Here is a 25,426-nt window from a genome sequence, read left to right as displayed (position 1 = left end):
TGTGAACGAAGCGGAGCGAAGTGTCGGTCCAGGCACGCGCCGCTGCCGGTCTGGAGCGCCGGCTGTGGAAAAGCTCTGACAGACTAGAGAGGGAGCGATGTGCTCTGCAGTATGATTCGCCAGCGGTTCGTGGCGCGTTCGCTGTTTGTGGAAATTGGAGGTTAGCGTAGTCATAGGTGTCTTGGGCTACGTTCACACTGCAGGCCTTAATGCTCAATTCTGATCTTTTCTCAGATCAGATTCAATGTGACTTGAGCTGTTCACACTGTCAGAAAAAAATTAGATACAATTAACGTGAGCAAAAAAACAGGTTCAGGTCACTTTTAACTGCAGTGTGAACGAAGCCTAAGTGGCCTCTCTCACTAGTCTCCTTCCTGCCGTCACTCAGTTTGTGGGGATGCCTGATCTAGGCAGATTTACACGTGCTATATTCATTCGGTTTCTTTTAAGATTAATTTAACTGAACCCAAGGTGATGTTCAGTGCCTAAAAAAAGGTTTTTGTATCCATCTCCTGACTTATACTTTTCAGTAACATTTTCTCTGAGTTGCTTGGAGTGTTCTTTTGTCTTCATGGTGTAATGGTAGCCAGGAATACTGGGTGAAAATGTATGCAGTCACTTACTTTAGCTTGCAAATTATGTTTGATATATCTGTTTTCAGTTTGACCTTCAAGAGGTTTTCTTTCTGTCAAAAAAGCCAAATTATACTGACCATGATGAAAGGGTAAAATGAAGGGTGGGGGGCATTATATATCTTAATATACTTGAAGTATGAAGGCTTTTATTCAAATTTGAAAAAGTTGTTAACATTCAATTTGCAGTCACAAAATTTGTCAAAACATTGAATTCTAGGCGATCCATAATGAAGAGGATGTTGTTTCATGTTTTTGTATATCAGCTCTTCTCAGTCTTGAAAGATTACAGCAGCTGTTGCTTATGAAGGCCCAATATCACCTGAGAAAGGACAACATGAATACAAAGATGTCCTTGCTGGCTCAGTCCACAAAAACACTCTGAATAGAGTTGTACCATACAGTGCTTGAATCAACCATCTGTCGTCTTATTGTACAAGAATTTCTATCACAGGAGCTGGCCAATGCAACATTAATGCATTAACATAAGCCTTAAATGAGAACTACCCCCAAATCAAATTAATATGTAATCCAATCAAAAATGATGACTGACATGCTATAATATTAAATGCATTTGAAGAGTAACAGAATCCAACACAAGCAGCTTATTTGTTCAGTGGCACATTTTCCATGTACGTTTCTGTCTATTACATTAGATAAGAAAATGCTGCCATTTCTGGAATACAGCACTTGACACTGGGGAGGCTGTAATAGGTTTCACATAATGGAAATTCAGTGGGATAAATGTCCCTCACACTACAGCAGTAATAAGCCTCTTCCAGCTTATAGTGTCCATAAAATGTTGAATTTTCCTCAGTGGTTCCACAGCTCTAATTTTATTTATGTGCTGTTTGAGACGGGTGCTTATCCCGACGCTTGCCGTCCCCCGCCTGGACTATAACGTCCCTCTTCACTGCAAGACCGTGGATGTTTGTTAATCCAGCTCTGATCATGTTTCTAAAGCAGTTATTCCCCTTACACCATCCCAAATCTCACTCTCCAGAGTCTCTGAATGTAATGCTTTCACAGTATAGGAGCCTATACAGCACTGTTTCTGCCTGTAATGTCTAAAGGAATAATCTGCCAGTCATAAGAGCTCATATATGAAGAATACAGCTGCAACCCATGAAGACAATTTGGGCTTTAAATCTAGAGTTCAGTATCGTTTCATGGAGGAAACTTTTGATTTGTGTCGTAAAGTGAGCTGTCTTTTTTCAAAACACAACTGCTAAAAAAGTTTTGACATATTTTGGGTGGAAGTGTGTGTTGACTAAAGGTGGAGATTATAGCACCAAAATGACAGATATAGCTCAAATTAACATGTTGAAGGTACGTACAAATCTGGATGAATCCAAAAAAAGTAAAAATAATTCTTTATTGCTTTTGTTTTGTTTATTCAACATTAGAAAGAAATAAAACTTCAAAACATCGCTTCAGACGGACTCCTTGCACTAACTTTTAATAAGTTGAGCTCGACAGTTTAATATTTGAGTATGCTCTTATTTATTGTGTTTCTATCGCATTATTTACAACCAATGCCATAAAAGTTGGGGCACTCTGAATGACAGAATGCACCCATCCATCCATTTTCTATACCGCTTATCCTGTTCGGGGTCATGGGGGGCTGGAGCCTATCCTAGCTGTCATTGGGCAAGAGGCGGGGTAAACCCTGGACTGGTCATCAGTCAATCACAGGGCTGACAAATAGAGACAGACAACCAGACACGCTAACATCCACACCTACGGCCAGATTTAGAGTCACCAATCAACCTAATGAGCATGTCTTTGTTGGTGGGAGGAAGCTGGAGTACCTGGAGAGAACCCACGCCCACAGGGAGAACATGCAAACTCCGCACAGAAAGGCCCTGACAGGGAAGCAAACCAGGGATCTTCTTGCTGTGAGGCAACAACGCTAACCCCTGCACCACCGTGCAGCCCTGAACAGAATGCAATGACTTACAAATCTTGCACCTATACTATATTCACAACGGTACTTAAACATACCAGATGTTGAAACTGATACATATTACCATTTCATGAAAAAAATATTACATCATTTAGAATTTGATGACAGCAACATATCCCAAAAAAGTAGGGACAGGGCAACAAAGGCTAGAAAAGTAAGTGGTACTAATGAAATACAGCTGGAGTAGTGTTTAGCTACTAGTAAGGTTAGATGGCAACAGCTAAGTAAGACTGGGTGTAAAACATGCATTTTAGAGAGGCAGAGCGTCTCAGTATTAAAGATGAGCGTAAAATTGCAAAGACATTGAATATCTCACCACCTACAGTGCATAATATCATCAAAAGATTCAGAGAATCTAGAGAAATCTGTACTGGAAATCACTGCATTGGCTCAGGAATAAATGCAAGTTAAAGCTGTACCATGCAAAGAAAAAACCCTAGGTGAACACAATCCAGTAATAGTGCTGCCTTCTCTAGGTCAGAATTCATTTAAAATGGACTGAGGCTAAATGGAAAACTGTTCTGTGGTCACATTCGTCAAAATTTGATGTTTTTGGAAACCACCGATGCCATGTCCTGCAGACTGAAAAGAGATGGTGCTATCCGGCTTGTTATCAGCGCACAGTTTGAAAGCCTACATCTTTGATGGTATGGTGTTGCATTAGTGCCTATGGTGTGGGTAAGTCACACACCTGGAAAGGCACTTTTGATGCTAAAAAATGTAGAGGCTTAGAGCAACATGTTCCAATCCAGATAACGTCTCTTTAAGGAAAGGCCTTGCATATTTCAGCAACAAAATGCCAAACCACAAGTCACATCGATTCAATGCAGCAAGACACAAATTCATTCATTGGAAAATGAAACTTGTACTGTATGATTCATTGTCATTTCCATGTGAAATCACTCCCATGATTCCCCACTACCCTCAGTGTCATCTTTGCCATAGTTTCAATCAATCAATCTTTTTTTTTGTATAGTGTCAATTTATAACCAAAGTTATCTCAAGACACTTTACAAAGAGCAAGTCTAGACCAGCATTAATCATTAATATTAGATGACCATACCCTATTACAATAAAGACCAGCCTCCTGCCTCACATACTACTTTTAAAGACTGTAGGTTCCTACAAGCCAGCATCTTGGGAATGGAATCATAGAGGGATATTTTGACTGGGTGGCCCTGGTAGCTGAATCCTCATACTGTGTGTTTAATCTTTGATGGGTTTATTTAAAGCATTAATTGGATTTTTACTATTTTTACTTTTACAGTGAACTTTGAATGTCCCAGACTGGCAGCAAAGGGTTTAAACATTGCAGACATATCTTCACACCTTTTAGCTGCCCTTTTAGTAAGGACTGGAGAGAGAACATGCAGAGATGCCTCATAAGGAGCATCAGTTCTTTGAAGACTTCTTTAAAAAAGTCCTCCTGATCTGACACTTCTTTGATATCTGTTTTGTACAAAACAGGGTGAGAAACAAAAAGTCATTTTTAGCCTTTTTTCCTGGATAAAGGGAAGTCTTTATCCTAAAGTAATAACCAAACAGGTTCTTATTTAACAGTTTTGGACACTTGAACCCTATGAGCACTTTTGCATTTATGCTGAGCACAGAGGTTATTTCAATTTAGTTTTCCATAGAGGCTGCTCTCCCCTGTTATTGAAGCAGGAGAGTGTGTCATCAAAAATGATTTAAGGAGGAAAGAGGAGCCAGTAGGGGATTAATTTGCCGTTTTCAGATCCCTCCACTGTATCATGTGATGATGTGCAATGTCTGCAGCTGCCACACAGTTTAAGCCTGACTTTCAGCTACATTAATCAGCTATTCTAAACTGCATGCTGGAAGCACATTTTAATAAAACTGAACCTGTGTTATTTAAAAAGGCTTGTGTTGGTGATAACACTGCTTTGTGGAAGAGCCCTCTGGATGCAGGTTTATCATGTTCACTTAGAGATGTTGGCAGGCCAGTTCTTTTCCGTTAAATTACCTCTGCTTACAACACACTTAACTTTGATAGTTTCCCTCTGGTTACTCACACAAAGGCTTTTTAAGCCTGTAATGTTTGTAGATAGGGATGTTTCACAGCCTCAAGTGGGTTCCATGGAGAAACTGATGGCACATCCACACTAGACCATTTTAAAATCTTTACTGGTTTTACAAATGCGTAAAAACATATGAGGACATTTTCAACTGATATTTTGCATTATAATCCTCCAAACACATACACAATACAAATGAGCCAGGCTGCAAGACCTCACATCTGCTTTCATTTCCAGAGATGACCTCGCAAAACCTGCTTGATCAAACAAATTTTAGAATAGAATACAACAAAACAAGAGAGCACTGAGCCGGTGCATCCTTGCATGCCGCCATCTTGTCTGTTGTGTTTAAATTTTTTGAGATCTATGAAGAAAAACCAGTATGGATGAAGACTGGCATCGTCAGCTGGTTGTTCTGGCATGTGTTCTGTTTTGGCACTGAAACAAAAACAGACACGCTAAGCACGCTATTGGCTAATCGCACTCAGGCTGCCTTACTTAAACTGCTCTTGCCCTTTGCTCTGCTATGCCCTCTGTCTTGCAAACCTCCTCCACCCCAGCTCCTCCTTTATTTTACTTCTGACTTAATCCATGTCATTCTGTTGTCACTGATACCTGCTCTGGTCTGGCTTTATTGCTGCTTTTCTCCCTGCCTTAACAGCAATTTCCACATATGACAACTGCGCCGTGCATGAGGTTGCTCCAAATGAAGGTTAGCCATCTCACCCACTGGAAGCATTTCTAGAGCGCTGCAACAGAGATCATGGGAGTTCACGCAGGAGTAGTATGTCAATAGCAGACTATTTTACCTTTTGGCATTAATTTATCATCCATTCTAGCTTGAGTCCATGATATAATTGCTTCTGCCATTTGGTGAATACATTAGGAAGTGAAAAGGTTAATGTTTGCTTAATGGATCTGTGTTTTTTTTGTAAAATTATTTGGCTAAATTTCCTCAAAATTTAACTTTTCCTCAGCACAGTTGTAGCTCTGTGACCCACTGACCCCTAGGTGACCCTTTACTCTCGCTGCAGTAATGTTGATATAGTCATGATTTGCGATCAGGAGTCCGTGCATTATGTTGCAATTTGAAAGAACTGGATATTCTACTCTTTTGATTTCCTGTTTGGAGCTTTTTAATTGATGGGAATTGACGCAGTTTGGGAGTGTCCGGCACCGAAAATAGACCTGCAGTGTATCCCCAATGAAGCGCAGCGGACTGGCGATTCAGGGACGCGCAGGTGCCGGACTGGAGCGTGGGCAGCGGAACTGCTCTGATTGACTAAAAAGGGAGCGATTTGCTCCACAGTATGCATTACCAGCGTCTTTTGAAGAAAGACGGGGCTGTGACAACAGGGAGACCCATGCGCCCTGACAGCAATGGGTGCAAGTGTTGTGGGATTGAGGGAAGAAGGGATGAGGGTAGGGGTCAAGGGATATGGAGTGAAGGAAGAATGTAGGATTAAAATAAACTTGTGATAAGGGGCAGATGGATTCAGAAATGAGTAGTGCTGGTACAAGGTGAAAAAACCTGAGGATTTGGGTGGTGGAGCGAGACTTTCATGAGACGGATGATCAACTAGTACGGCCTGTCGATGGTGTAAAGTAGGGAAATCAAAGGAGTGGAGACTCTGGGGAGCCGGTCAAGGTTGGGTGAATGTCAGAGACTGATGGCTGACTGGTGTCTGCAGATGTTCGTATGACATGAGAAAACCAGAGAGGTCAAGACTTTTGGTGGGGAAATCATCTGTTTGTCTCTCTCAGTAAGGAGACACCAGAGAGTAGTTACAACAAAGAGGTTTCAAGGGCAGTGAATGCAGTCAGAGGAACATAAATGAGTGAGGGGTTCTTATACTGTATATGTTTTTTAACAGAAATGGTTCCTGAACCAAGTTCACAAAAAACTACATTATCAGGTTGTGACAAGCCTTGAATCACCCTCTGACCGACCCCACCCCTTTCCAAATATATCAGCCTACATTTGGGCCTTACAGGCCATCTAGTGTGTAGCCAGTTTGAGGAATCTGGTTTGAAAAGTTTGAGTTTTGTGCCTTTTTCCTGTTCTCCTTAATAAAGCCACCTGCTTCTTATTTTTGGGATTTTTCTGACAAGCAGTGCAGTGAAAGAAAAATGTTCCTTTTTCAAAATTCAAACAATGACACTGCAGTTGATAATGAAAACAAGTCATACTCTGTTTGTGTAACTCTTATTTTGCATTGTTTTCCAAGCAGCAAAAAACTGTCAGACTATTACAGGTAACATCCATCAAAAAAAAAAAAACAAGTTTTTTTAAACAAGGTGTTATAGAGCAAAAAAAGTCTCACTAAACTTAAAAAATATAGACCTCACCAGTCAGAAGTATGAAAAAGCTGTGAAAGAAAGGTTTCCAATAACTGCTTGCATGGCTAAGTGAAAGTAGGTGAGACCAGTTGTTACTCAAATATAACCATTAATAAAGCTTTAAGGGTTTTTTAATTACTAAAATGCGCGCATCTTCAACAAAAGCTGTTAAACATATTTGGACTCAACGCTAAGTAAATTGTTATACAGAGCTCTAAATAGCTCTAAATCCAAATTTACATTTGGATTCCCAACTCAAAATAATTTGTGAATGGGGATTAATATCAATTAAGGAAGTTCAGATACCAGCAGCAATGCTTTATGTGGACGCCCCCTCAACTGGCACAATCCTTTGTATTCTCGTAGTAAACAAATACCATGGCTACTGATGTCCATCCAGTCTTACTCAGAGTGATGGAAATCACAGCTATTAAAGGGGACATATTTTGCCTTTTTAAGACAAGTTTATATTGTTCTCAGAGGTCCCCACAACATGCCTGTGAAGTTTGTTGCTGGAAAAACACTCCAGTATTGGCTTTTGCATGCCTAAAAAACCCTCTGTTTCAGCCCTGCTCAGAATGAGCCGTTTCTTTGTCTGTGTCTTTAAATGTTAATGAGCTGTCTGACTCCACCTCTGACTCCGCCCCTCTCAGGAAATGGATGTGGCTTAATGGATGTGGCTGTCCTGATCTTCCTCTCAGCTGAGAGGAAGGAGAGGAGAGTGGAACTTTTTTTCCAAGTGGGGAGGGCCAACCGAAACTGGGGGTGGTGCTAACTCTCCACATGACTTCAGGAGGGGGAAATCAGATAATGGCTTATTGTAGCACACATATTCTGAAATGTGGAGGGGTGGGGTTCTGATGCTCAGGGGGATTGTGGACAGGCCAAGGGCACATTTTTATGTTAGAAAAGCCAAAAAAAGCTATTTTTGCATATCATGTCCCCTTTAATGGAGCTGAATTATATACAGCAGTGCAACATGGTGATAAGAGCTGATATTCTGGCTCCCAAGCAGCTCTTCTGTTTGCATTATTTTGCACTTGTTGTATCTTTAAAACAATAACTTAAATGTTTCACATCATGAAACAGACAAAGATAATATTGGACAAAAATAACCCCAGTAACTACAAAATGCCATTTTTAAATGATGTTTCCTTTATTAAGGGGAAAAAAAAATCCAAGCTCACCTGGCCCTATGTGAAAAAGTTATTGCCCCTTGTTTTTAAAGCTCAGTTCAGTTTTACTAGCCACACCCAGGCCTGATTATTACCAGACCTGTTAAATCAAGAAATCCCTTAAATAGAGCCTGTGTGACAAAGTGATGAGTAGACAGATCTCAAAAAGCAACACATCGTGCCACCATCTAAAGTCATTTACATCTACCAGTCTGGAAAGGGTTATAGAGTCATATCTGAGGCTTTGGGACTGCAGTAAACCTCGTCAGAGCCACTTCAAGGGTGCATCGACAACAAAAGAGGTCACAAAAGAACCCCAGAACAGCATCTAGAGACCTGCAAGCCTCACTCGACTCCATACAGGTCACTGCTGATTATTCAACAATAATAAAGAGACTGGGAAAATATGGCATCCATGGGAGAGTTTTAAGGTGAAAATTACAGCCGAAGGAGAATGAATGATCATAAGTTTCTGACCTCAGGCTCAAGTGCACTTGGATTGTGCTGCAGGATAATGATCCATAATACACCAGTAAGTCCTCCTCTAAGGACGAGATTTTGGAGTGGTCCAGTCAAAGTCCAGATTCAGATCCAGTTGTGATGCAGTGGAATGACTTTAAACAGGCTTTTCATGCTTGAAACCCCTCCAGTGTGGCTGAATTGAAACAATTTTGCAAAGAAGAGTGGAAAAATATTCCAACCCCCTGATGTGAGAGACCCATTGCCAGTTATCACAAATGCTTACCTACAGTCGCTGCTGCTAAGTCATCATTTAAAAACTATGTTTACTAACTCAGTTTATCTTTGTCTATTGATCTGAAACATTAAGTGTGACAAAGATGCAGAAAATAAGAAACTAGGAAGGGGGCAAAATTTTTCTCACAGCACTGTGTATTACCTTGCCCTTTAACAGGAGGTTTATAGAAAAGTGAGCAAGAAAAGCTGTTAAAGAGGCATTGTTAGCACCTTAGCTCATGGCTAATTTTGGCATTTATTGTCAGCAACTTCACTGCAAATAGCTTGCTGGAATATCAAGCCACAGTAAGACAGCCAAAGAAATAATGTGTGGATTTTTGTTTGTAAAAGGTGGTGATGTGAGTTCAGATATCAATGCACTGTCAGGAAGCATGTAGCAAGTAAAGCGTAGTCACTTAGTATTCAAACGTTCAACATCATTAATGCATAATGTAAGCCCGGCCTCTGATTGTCTTGTTGACATTTAGCAAAAAAGCTGTGGCCATCTGTGCTAAAATGTGTGAAGAAAGTAAAGCACTTTGAGTTGTCTGAGGACTGAGAGGCTCTATAGGTGTGAAGTCCATTCACCGTTTAATGTCCAAATAAGCAGCTGCAGCTTGCGTGACATGACAGCTCCCAGTATACCTGCTGTCTATTTAAAGAAATTCACAGGCACCTTCAGCTCATCAGCACCTCCAGCACAGCTTTCTTATCAACACCGCAGAGCTCTGAGCCACCCACGTGTGACCAGCTGCGACCGTGACGCACTGCTGAGGCCAGAGGAGCGATGTGAAGCACAATGACCCCGAGTGGATGATCATTGGTGTGTGAACGCCGATGGAGACGCACCAGCTGTGACTGCGGTCCCTGAAGAGAGCGAGGGCCGATGACCTTAGTGTGGACAGTGACGGTGCCTGGGTTTTTTTTCCCCAAGCTTTGTGGACTGCAAGCTGACAAATGCTTAAAGATACACACATCTACACGTACACATATACAGGCTTATAGCATGCTTATAAGATGGGGAAATATTAGCATTGGCTAAATCTGTCTGAACCTATTTTAACCATACAAAATAATACATGAAGTGAGATACTGGCTCTATGGTACATCTATGGTACAAATCTTTGGCTGTCTATGGCTTTAGGCATAAAGCCATAGATAAAACTGTTACAAGAAAATTAATCTGAGAGCCAAAATAACCTCAATTCATCCATACATTAATAAAGTTATTGTACATCTTATGCTGTTTCTATTACCTGTATTTTTTATTCATAATACAACCCCAATTCCAAAAAAGTTGGGGCACTGTGTAACATGTAACTACAACCAGAATGCTCTAATTTAAAAATCCTTTAATTTGTTCATAATATAACATCAACAATATATCAGATGTTTCAACTGAGACATTTTACCATTTTATGAAAAATCTTAGCTTCATACAAATTTCATGGCAGCAACACATCTTAAAAAAGTAGGGACAAGGACATGTTTCCCATTATGTAGCATCGCCTCTTCTTGCTTAAGTTGCCAGTTGCTTAAGTTCTGGGGACGAATGTTGTCCCATTCTTGTCTGATGTAGGATTCTAGCTGCTCACCAGTCCTATGTCTTCTTAGCTGTAACTTTTATTTCCAAAACCACCACTTTTCAGGGAATGAAGAAAGAACAGTTTTTTAAACAATGTTACAATGAATCCTCATATTCAGCATCCTATTGACACTTTTTATTGCTTTAAAATTTGTTGAAACCCACTGACAGATGTAAAGGGTGACCAGTAGCACTCAGTTACAAGCTTTTGTCCTGACATCGCCAATTTATGGAATTGGGGACACCTGTACAGAGAGCAGTAGTGATTTGCAGCAGCAGCAGAGCCATGCTATAGAGACGCCGTAAAGGACTACTTCACTCTGACATCTGATGGACAAACACGTGAAGTTGTGTAGTTCGGCCCACACCGTGCTTGCTTAGCTGCATGAGTTTAGCCTGCGTTGTTTTAAACTTGCACCACCGTTTCCACCATCTCTCCACCACAAAACAACAAAACCTGAACGAAACCAGCCAGACGGGGCTGGCAGCTCATGGGAGCCAAAGACTGTGCTTGTTGGGTAACTGAGGAAGGACGCCGTGGTTGAGGTCCAGACTTCACACCAGGTACACACAGCTGCCATTTATTAACCTCTGGTTTACTGCTCAGCTCATGGTTGTGTTTTCACGTTTGGATACAGTGACTATAACTCCATTAATTAAGGTTGTCTAAGTTGCATTTATCACACTTGTGCACAGAGATTTTTCCAGATTCTCTGAATCTTTTGATGATATTAAGTACTGTAGATGGTGGGATATTCAACATCTTCACAATTTTACATTGAGGAAAATTATCCTGAAATTGTTCCACAATTTTTCAATGCAGTTCTTTGCAAATTGGTGAATCTCCACCCATCTTTACTCCTGAGAGACTCAGCTTCTCTAAAATGCTCCTGTTATACTCGATCATTTTCCTGACCCATTGCCAGTTAATCAAATAAACTGTCAAATATTCCCCTAGCTGTTTTTTATTAGTACCACTTACTTGTGCCAGTCTTTTGCTGCTTTGTCCCCACTTTTTTGGGGATGTGTTGCTGTCATCAAATTCATAATGAGAAAACATGAAATGAAGAAATGTATTAAGTTCATGTTGTCTATGTTCTATTGTGCATAAAATATGGGTTTATGTGATTTGCAAATCCTTGCCTTCTGTTTTTAGTTACATTTTACACCACGTCCCAACTTTTTGGAAATTCACTATTCACAAAACTGGTCTTCAGAAGCGCAAAGCATATTTCCTGCCAAAAAAGCTTCCAGTACAGTTATTTTTCTTCTTTAATAAAGAAACATTAAGTTCTGATTTCAAAACCACTGCAGCTAGTGAAATCCATTCTAATTGCTAAACCATTTACTATTGTTTCCTGTCTTGCAGCACAACTGACCCATTCCCAAAGCTATCACTTCATTCTTCTAAAATGAAGCTGGACTGGTTCAACAGGAAAAGGGCGTAGTAACACTGTCAATCCAATCCTATCATTTAAATTATGTAAGAACAAAGACTGCTTTTGTCTAGCTTTTATATCTGGATAACCCTACATGGATAGTAATAATGCAGCTTTCAGAGAAAAACCAAAACGAGTGTGTTAAATCTATGATCAGTTCTGCATAAACAAACCCCTACGCATCCACCAAAGATGAATAGTTTCATTTGGAGGCTTGAGTCATCATTCAGCGCATTTACAACAAGTGTGTGGTGGCCCCAGTGGCCTGAACTCAACCCTGACCATGAGGGCGTTTGATGGCTCTGTTCTGCTGTGGGGGCATGTTAATGGCATGGCTTCGTTTTCTTAAGAGGGAAAGGTCAGTGAGAGCCAAAGCAGAGTGCTTCACAATGATCACCCTCATTCTATATGATAAAACATTTCTATGTCGATTAGGACGAGCTGCATCTAGGATAAAAGAAAAGCCATTCACAGGGCATAAGGGCTCGCTGAACTGTTCAAGCTAGAGAGGAAATAATATGAATTATATTCTAGTTTAAAAACAACCCAGAAACAACCCAGGGAAACGCATCCCTCATCCATTATCAAAATACCTTATAAGGAATCATTTTCATCTCTTTTGTTTCTCTGGAGATTTAAGCTAGTATGAAGGCTTTCAATTACACTGAATGTTAGTTTTTATGACAGATTTGAATGTTTTCTAGCATACCACCTTTAATTTTAGAGTACCCTTGCCTCTTAATCTGTCATCCATGTTTTTCTGCTCCTTGCAATAAACTTTCATTAGATTTTTATTTTGGCCCACAGCAACAAATCTGATGAGTCACACCTGCAGGGTATGTGCAGCATGCCGGCTCACCTCTGGATTTGTGGAAGGATTTGTGCTAAAGGGATATTTGGCTGCTTTCAAGTGTAGCATGCAAATGAATCAAGCTCATAAAGCCAAATATATTTTTAGCGGCAGACCACTATTCAAAGTTATGTACCTACAAACAAATTGCACACTGCAGACAAAAGGGTTTATTACATTTAACCACACATTTAAATGGTAGATTGTCTTCATATAACCACCAAAGAAGTAGACCGAGCAAATGAGTTGATTATAAGGTAGCATAGAAGCATGTTTTATCAAAATGAAGTCTTTCTGTGCTTCAGAAGATTTAAAACTTAAAATAAATAAAGCCTAGTGGAGTCAAGATAAACCGGGCTCAGTGGAAAACCAACAGTATGTGTAAACATTTTGAAATAAATCAAATAATTGAGTTAAATATGAAGTACTGGTATACTAACATTTTTTTTCTGCTTGTTAGTTAGCCGTGGATCAAATCAGATGGATTTGTTCTACATCTAAATGGATTGTCAATGAATGGAATCATCCTGAAAAGAAGAGATTCACACCCCTTGATGAATACAGAACCATTTTTCATCACATCCTTACTGTGTTTTGCTTACCATGCCCTGTACCACTGGAAGAGTTTATAAAGCGTAACTCAGTGAAGCCATGTGTCCAGCCGACCCAGCCAAAGGCGATTTACAAGTTTATACCTCACAGGACCAAAATAATGAACCTATTACTAAGACTATAGGAATTATGCCAATGGGCGAATTTGCCAAAATGTTGAAGTATCCCTTTAAGGCTATATAATGTGCCATTTGTATGACATATAAACATGTCTAAAGTGCCCTCTAAAACACGCAAAACTTAGTGCCCTCTTCAGTGGCGAGAGCGCTGTATGTGCCCTTTTTTTTCTTTTCACCCCTGCCCTTGAAAATGTCTTTGCACGCCGCTGATAACAACTGTCCAAACAGCATTACTTTGCCATTGCAAGGTTGATTTTCTGTTTCTTCGGTGCCTGTCTAATTACAATGATGTTTTGTTGAAATTTTTGAGGGAAATTAATCAAAAGCAGAGAAGAGAGGAAGACACCAGAGACTCAGATGGCTGAAGTTGCAAAGATTACTCAGATCTCGGCCAAGGTGACAGTCAATAATGACATTCATTTACACCATAGAGTGAAAATATCAGTTCTCTGAAGAAGTCTACAGCTACTCACATATTTATTTCTTCAAGGTTAACTCAACCTTTACATTGTTGAGCATCCCTCAATTACCTACACAACTCATTCACAAAGTCTGGGTCCCAGTGAATTGGTTTTGGGTGGAGTTTTTTTGTGAGGGGGTCAGAATTTCCTTCCTACAGCATTTGATGTGACATTTATCTCTGCAGTAAACATTAGAGCCAGATGGGCTCCAGCCACTAGATGTTGGGAAAGCTACACTCATGGAATCTTAGCCTATAAAAGAAACGCTTTGCTATAGACCATATAGATACTGAAGGCCAAGCATGTGAGGAAAGCCTTTGTGACAGGGCTGAAGTGGCCCCTTTCAGCCTTGTGAAACAGAAAGCTGTAGGTCAAGACCAGACTGAGTCTAGAGTTAACTTAAGCTAACCTCAGTTCAACCAACTAGCAAAGGATGGCAGAGGGGGTGAGTTTGCCTTTGTGAAACATATGTCCCATGTGGACCATGTAGTTGGTCCCCCTTCACCCTTCTTGGAAGGCTTTCTACAAGATTTTGGGGCGTTTCTGGGGGATTTGTGCTCATTCATTCCATAGGGCATTTATGAGCTCAGGCACTGAAAATGGACGAGAAGGCCTGGCTCCTAATCTCCATTCCAGTTCATCCCAAAGGTGCTTAGTGGGGCTGAGGTCAGGGCTCGTTGTGAGCCCATCAAGTTCTTCCACACCAAACTCATCAAACCATGTCTTTATAGTCCATTGAAAGCAATGCATTGTCCAAAATGTTTTGGTATGCTCAAACATTAAGAATGCCCTTCACTGGAGATGAAGGGACCTAGTCAGACCCTGAAAATTAGCCCCATACCATTATCCCTCCTCCACCAGACTTCACAGTTGGCACAGTGCAGTTAAGGCAGGTTAGTTCTCCCAACATCCAGCAAACCCAGACTCATCTAGAAGGCCAAACAGAAAAGCATGTTTGTTTGTCCGATGCTTGGCATTTGACTTGGTGATGTAAGACTTGCATGCTCATACACTTCCCTGAGGTTTTCAGTTTTCGTGTTACAGTTTTTGTGTTTACATTAATGCCAGTGGAAGTTGAACGCTCTTCAGCTATGCAATCAGCAGAGCGTTGGTGACTTTTATGCAGCATGTGGCTTAGCAGTCATGTAATTCTACATGGTCTTCTGTTTAGTGGCTGAGTTGCTGTTGTTCCTAAATGCTTCCAAATTCTAATAATATCACATACAGCTGACCTTTGAATATCCAGCAGGGAATGAATTCAGTAATTAAAAGATGTGGTTAGAGAATTTTGACCATATAGTTTATTAGAACTACACTGAGTACTTTTTTAATAGATTGAGCCACTTCTGCATTACAGTAGGTCACAACTGCTTCTACAACTGCTTCTGTTTCTGGAAAAGGCTGATCTACACCATTTATCCAGTTCAGGGTTGCAGAGGTCTGGAGCCAATCCTAACTGTCAAGAAACACCTTGGACTGGTTGCCAGCCAATCACAAGGCAGACACGTAGAGACAATTAAGCAACCATGCCCACACAATTTGGATTCACCAGTTTACCTAACAAGCATGACTTTGGAAGCCAGAGTACTGGGGGAACATGCAAACTCCACACAGAAAGGCCTTGTCCAACTGTGTTCAAACCAGGAACCTTCTCCCTGTGAGGGAAGACTGCACCACCATGCAGTTCCCATGTTTAGCAGTATATCAGGGTTGCTTACCCAGTCTAACTGATTGACACAGCAAGTGAGTAACCTTCAGGGAGCCTCTTTGTCTGACTGAACTATGTGAAAGACTAACACATTTAAGATGAGCCACAGTTGTGGGAACAAACAGAGCATCTTATCTCACACCACCTGCTTGCACAGCTGTGCTCTGCAGCACCACAGCTCAGAAACATATCTGGTAAGGTAGGGTGCCTGCTATTGGACGGAGCAAAAACCACAACATAGACTTGACATGGCACATATGGATCATGGGGAATCATGTTGCAATCAGACTGTTTTTGAGACTTTTGAGTCGCCTCCTGCTGGTCTTTGGAAGATTATACATTAGGCATTATCTTCACTTTTGAACCCAAAAGTCTGAGCCACCCTCTTTTATTTATTCTCTTGAAACAGAATTCATCAGGAGACACTAGGATGAACTTCTTTTAACTATTATTTTCAGTCATATTGAACTACCCCTTTAGTCCTTGTCTTTTATCTCTCTTCAGTTTTTGTCCCCTTGATAATGTACATCTTCTTCTGTTCCCAGGAACAAATAACTCACATCAACATGAAATTCAGTAGCCTCAAAACTTTCTCGAAAGGGAATCACTATTTCAGCTGCCTCCTACAAGTATTTTTTACATCAACGGGCTAAAAGAAAAGTTAACAGAAAAAAGTGTGAAAAAAAAAGTTTACCCTAGACCAGAATTTTGCTGTGAAATTCTGCGAATGAAACTGGGGAGGCAGAGGCTGTGGGTTGTTGTGCTTTCTTCAAATAAATTGCTTGAAATACCAAAGACAGATTGGGAGCCTGCGTGTTGTGCCTTTGTTATTGATAGATGCCGGTAAAGAAAGAAAAATCTACGGCTCCTCTTCCTGTAAAACACATCTCAGGCTGACTTTCATGCCAAGTTTGGTTGCTCCTGCTCTGCCGCTGATCACAGCTCCCTCGCTGAAATCGCAGCAAAAAAGGAAGGGGGTCGAAACAGAAGCTCCAGGGAGAGCCTCCTGAGAGCACTGTGGACTAAGTGAAAAGGCTGTAGCACTTGGACTGATGCTTTAAATGCATGTCACACTCCTAAAAAAATGACATGAGGGGGTTCAGGCCAGGGGAGTGCCTTCAGCTGCAGAGCACGCACTTCTCTTAGCTGTTAAGAAAAGCAAATCTCAGTGCAGCTTGCTAGATGCTAAATGATGCAGAGACGCAGCTTTGGGGAGGAGAAACAAATCTGCAGAATGCATTTGAACCCAGCGGTCCTCCTTCTGCATCTTTTTTACATTTGTATAACAGCACACAGGCTATAATGATAGCTGCAGGATGGCCCTCTTTCCCCTCCTTTATTGCAGTTAGTGTGTCAGGCTTTACACCAGTGCTACTGTTTAACTCCTAGATAAAGGAAAGCTGAGGATGCTACATCTGCTGCATTCTTCAGGGTCGCTGCTTTTAAAGCAAAGTGACAAGAATTGAGCTCGACTGTGAAACAGAATGTGAAAGCTGTATTTTCCAGCAGGTATAAATATGGAGATTGAAGCCACCAGAGATTGTATTTTATGTGCACACATTTTTCAAAACTCAATCCAAACACACTGGAGAGTTTACCTGTACTGTAGCTTGTTTTTATTTCTTAGCTGTGGGCGCATTGTGCATATTTATCTGTATGTTATTTATTGAAATAAAGATGATTTTATCCACATTATTGCTACAGCAATGAATAAGACGTCTACATTCATTATTATTATTGTAAACCCCTGTTTCTCTACCCTTTACAAAGGTCTTACCATTGTGCTTCATTATTTATAAGAAACCTGCAACTTTGAATTTCCATTACCAGTGAATAGTGGCCATTAGGACTAAAGCTCAGCACAAAAAACCTTGACCAATCAAACCAGTCAAAACTGCACAGCTCCATATAGCTTAAGAGCACGACAAGATAATTGTGCTGATTTAGGGCCAGATTCCCCACTCCAGACCAAAGTCTTTAGAGACAATATCATCTGATGGTTCGAAAGATTATCATGCTGGATACTCCTGTAGTACAGGTGTTAAGATTTATTTTACCCTGTCAGACCTGCTGGGAAGATTTGAAATTGTTGATGTTGGGATCAGCTCCAGCTCAAATCAAAGTTGACTCTGATTAAGACTAAGGCTAGCTTTACATGTATGCATTCTGTGTTTTGGCTGACTGCTGAGGTCAGCCCTACACATGGCAATGTCTGTGTCTGAATAAGTGCCTGAGTGAGTGATCCTAATTTATAAGCCATAGAATACAGAGTTGCATTGCTTGTACTGAATGCTGGCAGTGATGGCTGCCTCCACTGTGTTAACTAGAGCCATACAAACAGAGTTGCGCTATGGGCGGGGTTTACTTGTGCTGAAAGCCCTCTAATGGCTGCATCCACTGCTGTAAATACTCAGATATAGCTTTAGCATGGCCTCTGTTTAATCAGAACTGGGCCATATTTCTGTATGACGAAGAATAAAAAACAACCCTGTAAGCTTTTCATGTTGGGAAAGGTGTTTTCACTCCTCTGCTGACCTGCCTTGGCATGACTGTGATTGTTTAGGGGGAAAGGATACCTTACTGTGTGAATGCTTAAGTATGCTGGCTGCTCGAAGACCGATAAGCTCTGACTAAGTCACAGCAGCACTTTGTCAAAACTGGACATTTCTTTATTAAAACAAGCGAAGACAGCAACACTGAAAGCTTTCTGTAACAGAAAGGGTGTTTTTGCTCTTCTGCCAAACCGCTTCAGCGTGAGTTTGTGATAGTTAAAGGGGGAAAGGGTTACTTGTTGTGTGAATGCTTGTATTTACGGCCTGCTAGCCAACTGTTAGCTCAGCCTTAGCCAGACCAACACATTTCTTCATCAGTTAGCACTGAGAGCAACACGGAAAGCTTTCTGCAACAGAAAACAATGTTGTCACTCTTCTGCCGCCTCACTTTGGCATGACTATGTGATAGTTATGGGGACAGGGTAAGTTGTTGTATACAACTTATGAGTTGTTTTGTCCCAGCTTATGATTGCACTGGCAGGTCTGTCATTAGCTGGGACTAAGCTGTATAGGAGTTTTGTCTGAACCAGACAATGTGTCTTATCCAAACAAGTGCAGAGAGCAACAGTGAAAGCTTTCTGTGACAGAAGAAAATGTTCTCGCTCTACTCCCGGTCTGTTTCAGCATGGCTTCCCACTCATGGTGGTGAGCTTGTCCCGTGTTGTCCAGCGTTAGTTGTTAGATGGATGTCACTGTAGGACTGCTGCAGTTTACTCTGACCTGGGCTGCTGTTCTTGTTAAAACCAGAGCAGAGAGCCACACCGCCGCTTGTCTTGTGCAGAGGAGAGGTTTTTGTGTGTGTCTGTCTGTGTTTAACCAATCAGATGCAGTAGAAGAAAAGCAGGAGGGAAGGGGGGATGATGCTGCTCATGGTTCATCTCTACACACAGAAGAAGACAGACAGAGAGAGAGAGCAACATGTAGCTTTTTACATTTCAGTAACCACTTACCACTAACAATCATGACAAATTCACGCTGCCAGAACACACTTTTCAGTCAGGCATTTCAACAGGCAGTGGTCACTAGGTTTTACTAGGTTTTAACCTAGTCTTGTTTAGGTTTACTTTTCATGGCCTACTCTGCAGGTGCACAGCAACAACGAGAAGAGAAACAGCAGCAGTGCATATCATTGAATGGGATATGCAGCATTGTGATCTCCAGTGATGGATTACATTTACAAAAATGTAAAACGAATCGATTACTTGAATTGTAGAACTAATGCTTCCAAAAAACAGAACACTGTGCCCTCTAATAGGTAGTTTCCACCTAGTGGTCCGGTTCAGTTTGGTGTTTCATGGCACGTGCTTTTTTTGCGTTTCCACAGAGTTGGAAAGGGTCCCAAAAATTGACTTTTCGCCACCCTTCCGTAGGGGTACCAATCTTAACTATCCCTCCCAAAAAAGTGGAGCTACACACACAACAATAGGGGGTCGCACTGACCTTATGTCAGCACGCGACACAGCTGCTCGGCTCCAAGCTGCAAAACACAGAAGTGTGCTCTGTGAGGAGCAGCAAAAATGGGAGACAAACAGAATAATAATAGCAGCATTAACCGGGATATTTGAACTCAACAGAGATCCAAATTGTTTCCTAGTCTATGGATATTGATATCTGGCCACAAATCAAGTTTCCTGACGTTTATCTGGACCTGATTTTAAGTACACAAAGCAGAGCCTTAAAGCTTACATCAACCTGGTCAATCTGCTAAAAAAAAAAAAAAAAAAAAAAAAACAGGATCAGTGCAGCCAGGATTTCTGACTTAGTCTTGTTTGATTTTAACACCAGTTAAACCCTTAGTTTATGTTTAATGTGGCGAATTCTTATGGTACAGCTCTAAACTTTTGTGTTATGTTGTGAGATGGCGATCTTACAAGTACCTGGGTGTTCATCTGAACCATAAACTGGACTGATAACACCACTGCACTTTACATAAAAGGTCAGAGCAGACTCTATCTGCTTAGGAGGATGAGGCCTTTTGGGGTGTGGGGGGTACTCCTGAAGACCTTCTATGACTCTGTTGTGGCCTCAGCCATCTTCTACAGCGTGGTCTGCTGGGGGAGCAGCATCACAGCAGCTGACAGAAAGAGACTGACTTATAAAGAAGGCCAGCTCTGTCCTGGGATGCCCTCCAGAACCTGTGGAGGACGTTGGGGAGAGGAGGATGACAGCCAAGCTGTCCTCCGTGATGGACAACAACACACACACTCACTGCACTAAGAAGCTCCATTAGTGACAGGATGATCCACCCAAAGTGCAGGTCTTTCCTTCCTGCAGCTGTTAGGCAATAACTAATTTATATTTATAACCTTTACATGTTGTATATATATATATATATATATATATATATATATATATATATATATATATATATATATATATATATATATATTTGTGTATATATATATATATATATATTTGTGTATATATGTGTGTATATAGGTGTATATATGTGTGTATATAGGTGTACATATTAATATCTTCACCACACCCAATCTGTAATATACCCAATCTGTACCTAACTGTTTGTAAATACTATTTATAATTTGTAAGTCAACATTTTTATGTTCCATATTTTTGTATTTATTAGTGCTCTATGTTTATTATGTTTCTGTCACCAATGGCTTGCTTTGTCTAAGATACTTTTTGCCGCTGTAAATTGGAATTTCCCCTTGTGGGACTAATAACGAAATATCTTATCTTATCTTATCTTATCTTATAAGCTGTTACAGACTAGATAGCCTATATTCACATATTAGCGTACCTATGTGTACTGGCCACGGTTAACATAATTAAGATGTAGTTATTTTTTTAAAGCACTTTCAGCTGAAATAAAGCTATTTACTGCTTATTCGCTACTGATTTCTGTCACTCATCCTCTGGTTTGACTCGTACTGCATGTGACTTCACATTCATCACCTTTACAGCCCGCCTACCAACAAGTGAGGATAAGGGTGTCTGTGGAAACGCAAACTATTTGGGCGTTTAGCATACCGAACCATACTCAATCAAACCGGACCACCTGGTGGAAATGAGGCTTAATGGATTACTTTGAGGTGAACCAATCACACTGGCTGACCACATTTACAATGTCAAGACTTAGAGTTATGCTTAATAATGGACAAGGATGTTTGGAAGAAGCTGGCTTTAGTGAATGTCAGAGGGAAGTAAGTGAATATTAGTCACTAACCTTGAAGATGTTGTATTTTTTTTTTTTCTTGGCATCCTTTTGAGATTGCCCCAATCCAGCTCCATCCCAACAATCAAATATGGACAGTTCTGGCCTCTAAACAACCGCAGTGCCAAACATGAGACTACAAATCATTAGTGGACAAACCTTAAGGTGACTTTATGTCTTTGTCCATTTCTATCATCCAGTCAATGACTTTGCTGCCCAAGAGTAGCCCTAAATAACATCAGTAAAGATGCAGGTTCACAATAACACTAAGAGATGACTTGTAGGACAAGTATTAGAAAAAAGTCAAGGATTGGTGCAGAGTAACAACTTTAAGGCAAGAAGTCAATATTTATTCTTATTGGATTTGATTTTTTCTTATTATTTTGTCTTTCTGTGAGAGAAGACATCTTCATTTTAATTTCATGCAGAATAATTCAGTCAGTGCCGGCATTATTCTTCTGGAGACAACTGGCTGTTAAATAATAATGAACTTGACAACCCAGTAATCATGTGTATTCTTCCCAAGCAGAGGAAGTGAACGTCTCACCATGTGCACGCTGCCGTGTTGGCTGCTTCGGTTTAGTCCCTCAGATGTTCAGTATCAGGCTGCTTCAGCCAAGAGAGGATAGAAAAGCATTCAGCAAGCACTTCTGCCACTGCAGATTCAAGAGGGGAGTTAAGATTCACATCTCCAAATGCCAAGACGTGATTATTTTTATTGCACATGACAGCAGGAAGAAAAAGTACTCTGCCATTTTGTAGTGGCGGATACTTTGGGAGTTTCAGATTAGTTTTCTCACCTAGATTTGGATTTGTACTTGTGTTTGTGTAAATACGAATGTACTCATAGAGCAGTGTTCTTTTTTGTTTTCAGGTTTTTCACTGCTGTCATGTTACATGTGCTTCAAACTGCCTGGAAGTAATTAATCATGAAACAAGATAGTTTTATAAAACTGCATAGAGAGCAGTTCTGTCGCTATTTTTTTGCAGCTATTGGAAGCATGAAAATGAGAAAACGATCTGACTTCAACCTCCCTGTATCAGCCTGTACAAAATAGAATGTTTTGACATTTGTCACAGTGTGTCCCTACTTTACTAGTACAGTGGGAACACTCAGGTCATGCATGACCATCAGAACATTCAGTGTAAGCACATAAATTGTGCCTCATTGTCATGTGTGGTAAACAAGCCAGCCACGCAGTATGAGCTGACAGTAGTCAGCTTGAAATCACACAGGGTACGCCTGGCTTTAATGGGCAATTGCATGGAGGTTACACTGGTCCTTGACTCACTGCGAGGAGGGGATCATCTCAGTAAAGTGTACTGTGTGACTGATTGGTGCTGATTAGGACCAGGTGTGGTGAACTTACTCCTAGGTGTCGGCGCTCTATGCTGACTCATCTCACCATTAGAGGTAGTGATGGCATCTGTGTTTTCTTGTCTTATCTTTGTTTTCAGCCTGCTCAGGCACTTCTTGATCTTTTTAGTGTGATTTTCCAGTTGCCCCTAGTTTTTTTTGTTTGTTTGTTTGTTTGTTTTTAAAGCTGAATTTCTTTTCCCAGCTTTTTTGGTTCTCTTAATGGCCTCTATGTTGTATTAAGGCTGACAACATACTACATGACTTCAAGCCTAATTTTGTGACAGATGCCACCTCTGACAATGTGGGTGGGGGTGTGTCCCAAGTCAAGATTCATCGATAAAAAATTGTCCAAATAATCCTCAAATGCATTAACCTTGCCAAGCAGATGGATACGCCTGTTTCCGTGTGGCGAATCCATCTTGCAAAGCTCCCATCTGAACCATTTGGGCCCAGTTAGAAAGTGACAGGACCAATCGGTGTTGAGGGGCAGTAGTTTCAGGTGTGGCGGAGTCGTGACGTAAGCAAGCAGCAACAAGAGGCCAGTTTGAATGATGGCAGGAGACGTTAGCATGGATGCTGCAAAAGTGTAAGTTTTATCAGAACTTGACAACATTTCTTCGTTAAAAGAAGAACAAAGAACAGCATTGAGTTGTTTTCTTTTCAGAAACGATAAAAGTCATGTACTGACATGTCTACAGTTGCCATTGTTTCCACAACAACTAATGAGAGCAAGCAGGCAAGGGAGTGTCACCAACCGGATGTTGCAGTTTTACAGGACACAAGCAGAAACAAAAGTATATAGGTATATCTCTGAAATCTAGAAAATGCAAAAATTGTCATTTACCGCAGTAAGTTACATTTCCATATATTCTAGAATCATCTCATATAAATGGAATATTTCACAACTTTTTTGTTTTAATCTTGGCTAACAGCTCACCAAAATATACTATCAAAATATAAGAATCTTGTGAAAAAAGTTCAATTTGCAAAGGTTTCCAGAGCCTTTATTCTCTCACTATGGTGCAATACACCAACCAAAGCAGATGGATATGCCCAATTTCATATTTTTCACTTGTGAATCCATCTTGCATAGCTCCCTTCTGAACCAGTTGGGCCCAGTTAGAAAGTGACAGGACCAATCAGCGACGAGAGGCAGTACTCTCAGGTGTGGCAGAGTCATGACGTATGCAAGCAACAAGAGGCCGGTGCAATATTGGTGGAAGACATTAGCATGGATGCTGCTAAAGTGCCAGTTTTATGAGAAATTGATGACATTTCTTCATTAAAAGAAGAACAAAGAACAGCATTGAGTTGTTTTCGTTTCAAAAACAACAAAAGTCGTGTACTGACATGTCTATAGTCACCATGGCTCACGTTATTCCTTGGTAGCTGCGCATGTGCACCTCGATAGTGGCTACATCACGTATTCTGTTGCTCTGATTGGCCCATAAAGATGTGACAGACAGAACGTTCATCCAGTCACACTCCGAGTTTTTTTAAATCCTCTGGCCTTTCCCAAATGCTTAGTATTGAAGGTTTTCCAGATGGATGTGTGAAACAAATCCATCTGGCATGTCAGGTTAGCAATACACACAACCACAATCATGGGGAAGACTGCTGACTTGACAGTTGTCCAGAAGACAATCATTGACATCCTCTACAAGGAGGGTAAGCTGCAGAAGGTCATCACTGAAAGGGCAGGCTGTTCTCAGAGTGCTCTATCAGAACATATTCATGGAAAATGTGGTAAGAAAAGGTGCACAAGAAACAGGGATGAGCTCAGCCTTCAGAGGATTTTCAGACAAAGCAGACTCAAGAACTAGGGGAGCTTCACAAGGAGTGGAGGCTGGAATCAGTCTATCAAGAGCTTTGTGTGTGGTGGCTACAAACTGGGCTAAAAGGTATGTGTTCTTATTGTCCAGCAACTCCTGAACCATAGACAATGTAATAAATGTCTCACCTGAGCTACAGAGAAAAGGACAGGGTCTCATTTATAAACATTTCATTCACACAAAAAAACTCTGACCCATTCGTATGAACATTTTAGAGGTAGAGGGAAATTGGAAACACACACTATGAGGTGGTGAATCGCGGCCAGTTTGTAAATTAATGCATTGGAATCATTCAGTTTTACTAAATCAAAACTTCATTCTACTATCCACATCATTACCACTTTCATTTTTTACACATGCCTACAGCCATATTTTACTTCCTGATATAAAAATCTGTTATCTTTTTAAAACCTGCCATACATTTTATCATCAGTCTCACATCATTTACCCTGATCGTAGGCGGCCAAACTTTAATGTTATCATATGATGCAGAAATTCAAACACCAAGAAGCGAGAAAATCCTGCAGACCATAGCACCAGTAGTAATATTTATGTTATATTTTCCTTGTTAGCTCAGCGTGATTTTTAGTTTGAATAAATTTCACTTTGCTGCAAGACACACAGATGAAACAGAGACACATTGGCTGCTTTGCACAGATCCTGCTATGCCCGCTCGTCACCGAGCACATCTTTATTTCTTGCATATATTTAATCATATAGGCTAATCAAGCAAAGAGTTTATTTCCTTCAGCATCCATCCTGTTGCCATAGTGATTTGGCAAAAGCTTTTGATCGGCTGGCAAAACAGGAGGCAGATCTATGTGTGCACATTTCAAGGTGGACCAGGAT

The sequence above is a fragment of the Cheilinus undulatus genome, linkage group 18, assembly GCF_018320785.1.
Source record: "Cheilinus undulatus linkage group 18, ASM1832078v1, whole genome shotgun sequence".
NCBI lineage: Eukaryota > Metazoa > Chordata > Actinopteri > Labriformes > Labridae > Cheilinus > Cheilinus undulatus.
Note: the sequence above shows the minus strand (reverse complement) of the source record.